Source organism: Otolemur garnettii, unplaced genomic scaffold, assembly GCF_000181295.1.
Source record: "Otolemur garnettii isolate 467f Iridium unplaced genomic scaffold, OtoGar3 scaffold00096, whole genome shotgun sequence".
Taxonomy (NCBI): Eukaryota; Metazoa; Chordata; class Mammalia; order Primates; family Galagidae; genus Otolemur; species Otolemur garnettii.
The window spans coordinates 3,278,563-3,285,488 of NW_003852491.1; the positions used below are offsets into that span (position 1 = coordinate 3,278,563).

Genomic DNA, 6,926 nt, shown 5'->3' on the forward strand with positions numbered 1-6,926 from the left:
CCCCCAGCCTACCCAAAACTGCCTCTCTGAGGATAAAGCAATTCATTTTCTCCCTACCACCCTTACCCCTTTTCTTGTTTTTAAAATAAACTTTTAAAAAAGAAAAAACAAGTTCCAAAATCATTGACTGGGCACAGTGGCTCACGCCTATAATCTCAGCACTCTGGAAGGCCAAGGTGGGTGGATTGCTTGAGCTCAAGAGCTTGAGACCAGCCTGAGCAAAAGCAAGACCCCATCTTTACTAAAAGCAGAAAGACTAGCTGGGTGTGATGGCACACCTGTAGGCTCAGCTACTTAGGACACTGAGGCAAATGGATCTTTCGTTTTTTTTTTTTTCTTTTAGAGACAGAGTCTCATTTTGTCACCCTCTGTAGAGTGTTGTGGCGTCACAGCTCACAGCAACCTCCAGCTCTTGGGCTTAGGCGATTCTCTTGCCTCAGCCCTCCCAGGTAGCTGGGACTACAGGTGCCCATCACAATGCCTGGCTATTTTTTGTTGCAGTTTGGCCGGGGCCAGGTTTGAATTTGCCACCCTTGGTATATGGGGCCAGCACCTTACTCACTGAGGCATAGGCACTTCCTGGCAAGAGGATCTCATGAGCCCTACAGTTTGAGGTTACTGTGAGCTACAATGATGCCACAGCGCTCTACTGAGGGAAACAGAGTGAGACTCTGTCTCAAAAAAAAAAAGAAAAATTCCAAAACCGTATCCATGGCATGCTCATATTTTGAAGAAAAATGTATATATACTAATTTTGACATAAAATTTAAGGTGTTTACCACTGAGTACTGGGATTAGGAAATGTATTTTAGGAACCATCAGAATCATCAATGACAGTTACAACTATAGGAATAAACAGCTTTTCTCAGATTTTTAGAAAATAGTTACCAACAGCCTCAACTGCTAACATTTATTGTTGGATTCTATTCTTAGTCTTATTTTTCCAAAGAAGAAAACTGAGATCAGGGAGGGGAAGTTATTCAACATCATGGCCTAGTGTATGTTCCTGTCAGAATTCAAACCTGTGTACCTAGACCCATGATTATGATGCCATAAGAGAGAAACAGCTGCCCACAAGTCACCTGGCTTTGGCTGTCTGGTTCATCTGGTTCACTTTTTCCCCTTAAGCAATAAAAATGTTACATAACTGAAATTATTTGAACGCATCTATAAAGGGGCCAGGTGTGGGGCTCATGCCTATAATCTTAGTGCTATGGGAGCCAAGGCAGGTGCTTGAGGGCAGGTATCGAACATTACAATTATAGTGAGCTATGATTGCACTACTGCACTTCAGCCTGAGAGACACTGTGTTACCCTATCTCTAAAATATGTGTGTCTTTGTATGTATGTACCTCTCCATATCTCAAAATACTCCTTGAAGCGCCGATCACCAGATATCTTAAACTTAATATGGCCCCAAATGAATCACTAAAAGAAAGACACTAAATCCAGAAAAAAGAGAAGTATGAGTTGCAAGCACACCAAAAATCAGAAAGAAAAACATTAATGAGAATTTTTTTTAATTGAACAGTGATCCAAATTTAAACCCCCCAGATTACATCACTAGAAAAAGTTAGAAAAAGTGAACAAGTGAAAACAAGAACCAGAAAAAATAAGCTGAATAAGCTGAAAACCAGAGGAATACAGTTTTAAGGATCTGTTTAATGCCAAAGGTAGCCAATATTACATGAGATATTAACACGTGGGGATGCTAGGTGAAGCAGGCCACAGTGAATTTCTTTTGTAAATATGAGTTATTTGAAAGGAAAAAGTTTCAAATGTTCTTAAAAATTTTTATAGCCATTAGCATTAAAGATAAGATTAATACTTTTCATAACATAAATGAAAGAAAAGCACAGAAAAGATAGCCGATAATGGAAAATGCAGAATATGAATGAAACCACAGTTAGTAGTAGACATAGAATTCTAATACTTATTATAGCTACTGTTTTTTCTCCATTTTGTAGATTTTCAAAAGCAGGGCAAACTTTTGCTATCAAACTTAGGCTAGCTATCAAGAGCTAGCTGACTTCCCTGACCTTTTATCCCATAAAGCTGTAAGCAGGGCTGGTTACTGCAACTGTACTTAGATTCGGATGTAACTTACTGTCCATCACGTGCCCACTTCTGGTCAACTGTCTTCACATCCATTACTTCAAGTCTCCAAAACCATCTGGTCAGGTAGTTTTTATCCCAGTTCATAAATGAAGAAACCAAGGCTCAAGGAGGGTTTAAAAAAACATCAAATTGACCCTATTAAACAACTAGTAGGTAGGAAAGGTGAGAGTTGAACTCAGGATAAGATTCCAAGACTCATGCTCTCTTGCTCATGCAAGGGCGCCATGGTCCCCCGTAGGTACCAACTTTAACCCGTATCACTGATCTTCACTAACACCTGCTGAAAAATACCTGCCCTAAGAAAACCAGTAGTCACTGAACATCAAGATTTCCCTTCTACTAAAGATAAAATAGTCCACTCATTACAATCTGTGACCTGCATAAGGTGATCCCCAAAGAACAAAAGAGGCAAAAACCTCAATTATAGTTTATTGATCTTACTCTGTGAGAAAAGACTCAGAATGTAAAGCTGGAGTGACAACCCAGAGCCACATAGGGCATCCCTAACACTGGGCAGGTGGCTGATGATTCCAGCCAGTGGTTCTCAACCTGTGGGTTGTGACCCATAGGAACTGTATTAAAGGGCCGTGGCATAAGGAAGGTTGAGAACGACTGTTCTAGACTAAACAGGTAAAGAAGAACTTCAACATGTAGAGCCAACTTCCATCACCACAGTTACTAAAAGATGAGTTATGTGGATCACTGGGCCTTAACTCTCTACTTCTCTCGACTCCACCTCCCAGAGCTCACCTGAGCGTGCATCTGTCCTTACCTCCCCACCAGAAGGTTGGGGGTCTTCCCTCCCCTCCAAGGCTAGTCCACCCCATTCCAGAATGCACATCCATCTGGCTCTTTCCCTGGGGATCTTGTTGCAGCAATGATTTCCCCAGTTGCTCATTTCTTTCATCTTCTGCCATCACTTCTGTGGCTTCAATTTCTTCTTTAAAATGATATTCCCTCCATAACTTCCCCTTCGATGTCCACTTTGTGGTACTCAGGTCAAATATTTTTGAAAATATCATCTTTACCTTTGTACACACATCTTTAATCTGATTTCAACCAACATTGTGCTAATACCATGCACCTCACTGCCCTCCTCTTCTCCCCACAGATGCTCCCTCTCAAGAATTTCCTGGGAGCCCTTCTGATCCATTTAAAAAATAATTCTGTGATCTATGAACAGAATCATGAAAATATATGTATTTTTTGGGGGGGTTGGTTTTATAAACTTGGTATCACACTGTTCATATTATTATTTTTTATTTTTTAATTTTTTTTTAGGGTTGAGTGAAAGGTTTATTATTACTACAGGGAACACTATGGAATGGCATGTATACCACCAGCAGCACCTGCAGAGACACTAGTGCGAAGGGCGGGGAAGCCTTAAGAGAGCTTTCTGGCTCCATCTGAGGGTAAGGACAGGAGAGTAGGAGTCTTGGTAAGGCAGGCAAAAGCAGGGGAATGGAGGAAATGACCCGACTAAGTATAGCAGTGTTTTCAAGTTCCTGAGCACAGTGTCCTGGAGCTAGGACATATGACTGTTTCCTACTCTCCTCCAACTGTGTCCCTCCACCCCAATCTCAGTGGCACCATGGCCCAAATGCCCAGGCCTACCACAAGCTGGCCTGGGAAAAAACTCCAAAAAGAAGAGCGATAATATGATAGGGAGGAGACTTTCTTTCTCCAATCCTAATCCCACCTGCATATTAAAATAATCACACTTACTATCCCTCCCCTTCTCACATTGCCAATCACCCTAGGAATCAGGGGATGCCCCGGGTACCCTGGAATGCAGCTAAAGCCCTTGGGAGGTGTGGATGAGGCCCAGCACATCTGCTACTTAGGAGATACAGAAATATAATTTCTCATTTGCCTGGTGAACCCAGCTATATAGCTCCAAGAAAACTTGTGTGTGTTGGGGGGACAGTGCCTTCAACATTAATACTCTAATGCCTGAGTTTTATGATGAGACCCTGGAAAGGCTAGGAACAAACCATCCTGAGGCCACAAGCATTGATACAACTGTCACATCCATCAAGGGAATAGATCAAGGGAATAGATCAAGGGAATAGAGGAAGCTGCTCATTTCAGACTGGGTTTTGGAGGGTTGGGACAGACATGATAAGTGTAGCCAAGGACTCCCTCGGCTCTTCCTATATTAAAACCAAAGGTTGTGCCAAAAAGGAAAAATATAAAACAGACCCCATCCCTGCCCCTATCTGTCCAGAATCCCCGCAATAGGAATAGCAAAAAAAAAAAAAAAAAAAAAAAGTTTTGTTTTCTTGATTTTTTTTTTCCTTTCTTAATGAAAAGGTAAATAAATTAAATTGCCAACAATGTGGCTGGGCTAGAAAGTGGGGTAGCCATAAACAGGCCATTCTAAAACAAAACAAAACAAACAAAAAAAGACGGTGAACAGAGGTTGGGGCTTGTGAATTATAAACAAATAATGGCCAAGGGAAGTTATCAAAATAACTGATTACACTCAGAGGGCTGCAGAGGGCTAAGTGGCACTAGGACAGCCTGTGCCACAAGAGGCAGGACCTATGCTATTTCAGCAAGAGCCAGACAGCAGCTTCTTGCTGAACACAGAAACCTAGAGAGGCTAATCCCTAATTATGAGAAGTGTAGGAAAGAAGAAATCTGGACGTTTTCGGCATCCCAAGCTGTAGACCCTCAGGCCCAGTGGGGAACCTGCACTTTTAAGGTGGGCTGAATAGGGATATTGCTTGGCACAGAGGTCCAGTAGGCTCCTAAGGGCTGTCAGTGATGGCCAGTCACAGGCCTCACTATTTCTAGGGTGTTGGCTCTGCCCTTATCTTTCCTCAGGCTGTCTGCTCCCCAGAGCTGCCCTCTATAGCTGGAGATCACAGGTCTGCCTACTCTGATCCCTGGTTTTGGAGGAGAGGGACTGATTCGATTCCTCACTCCATCCCGATCCTTTAGGGAGAAACCAATCTCTTTATGCTTTCTGAAAACGCCCGGAACTGGGACCCCAGGCAGGACAATGGATACAGGTGAAGATTTTTCCACCCACACCGAGAATTTACAGACATTTTAGGGGAAGGAATATGGCAAAAGGAGGAAATCTAGGTTTCCCACCTGAAAGGCTGGGCGAAGTACCCCTACAGTGCCAAAAAAGTGGGAGATACATGGCTCAAAATATAAGTCACAGTGTTAAGGACAGGGGGGAGGACTCGGGATCCAGCGGCAGGAGCGTGGGTTGGGATTTTCTTGTTTCCATCTCTTCCTTGATAGCGGGTTGAGTTCTCCTACATCTCCTCCACACCATGCGCAAAGATTATGACGAGCCCCGGTTCTTGCATCATGTCATCGCCCATATGCTGGTTTTCACAGGCCATCACGACCACAGCCTGCTTGCCAGGGATGCGCTTGGTCGCGTAGTTCTCATAGTAGCGCCGATTCGTCTGTCTTGTCTCTAGTGTGGCCAGCCCCTGGGGCCAGCTGCGCTCGTGGGCGTTTTCAATCAGCTCGTCGACAATAGAGGCAGGGCAGCCACTCTCCACCAGGGAGCGCTTGATTGCAGCCTGGAGCACAGCATCTGGGGTCGAGATCATCCCGCCCCAGCGGGTCACTCTAGCTGGCTGAAGGGAGTTCACCCACTCTAGGATCTCGTTGTATTCAATGGTCTCCTCCAGGTTCTGAAGGTCGGGGTTGAGGCTGCGGAATGCCTGCATGGATGCTTTTAGCAGCTGAATGTCTCTCTTCTGCTCCACCAGCTGGTGTTTCTGCTCCATTGACGTCTTCTCCAGCTCTGCGATGCGTGTCTGCTGCCGCTGTATAACCGAGTGCACGTGCTTAATGCAATTGTGGTTTGACAGCTCATCTTTGGGCATCTCCAGGCCGCAGCCCTGTTCACAGGTCACAGTCCGCTTCGGGTTGTGCTCACAGTCGCTGAGGTGAGACGTGAGGTTATCAAGCCGAACAATGGCACTGCAGCCAAACTCGGCGTTGTCGCAGGCAATCTGCAGCTTCGACAATATGTTCCGCATGATCCGTGGTACAGGACGCAGGTGGGCAGCCGTCACAACGGTACTGTCCACGGGACACATCGGCCGTTCAGAGAGCCAGCGGGTGATGCAGGCGTTGCAGAAAGCATGCTCACACTGGGGCGCCTGCACTGGCTCCGCCAAGACGCCACTGCAAATAGGGCAGATAAGGTCTTCTTCAATATCCCCCTGGAAACGGGTTACATCATACCCCATGTCTCAACTCTGAAAACCTCGAATGCTGGGGGGGAGGTCCCTGTTTACAAGGCCCCACCCTCCTGATGTCTCCACTCAGTGTCACTCACGAGATGCGTCCAGTAACCTCATCCTGTTGGCTTGTGTCCGACTGAATCTTCCTTCCTGGTGACCTGGATGGATGTGATGTCACAATCAGCAGCGCTCCTTTATTAGGTGGAAGGCTGCGCAGGCGCAGTGCACACCGCCCAACTCAGCCCATTCTCCATACCCGACCTGGTTGGAGCCGAAGCTGCGCGCCACCAGGCAGCCTGGGTGCCGGGTCTAAGCTTTTCCTGGGAAAAGAACGGAAAGGGGAAGGAGTGGGGAAAAGATTCCGACTATTTTTCTTGGTCTTGTCCATATTATTTTGAAACTTGACTTTTTTTGTTTGTTTTTGAGACAGAGTCTCATTTTGTCGCCCTTTGTACAGTGCTGTAGTGTCATAGCTCACAGCAGCCTCTAATCTTGGGCTCAAGCGATTCTCTTGCCTAAGCCTCCCAAGCAGTTGGGACTACAGGTGCCGGCCACTATGCCTGGCTATTTTTTTTTCTTTGCAATTTT

General features: G+C 45.4%; 1 pseudogene; it reads right to left on the reverse strand.

Annotated features, from left to right (window-relative positions):
• Positions 1-5,390: 5,390 nt before the first annotated feature.
• On the reverse strand, positions 5,391-6,344 carry LOC100948119 (annotated as a pseudogene).
• Between the last annotated feature and the right edge of the window lie 582 nt (positions 6,345-6,926).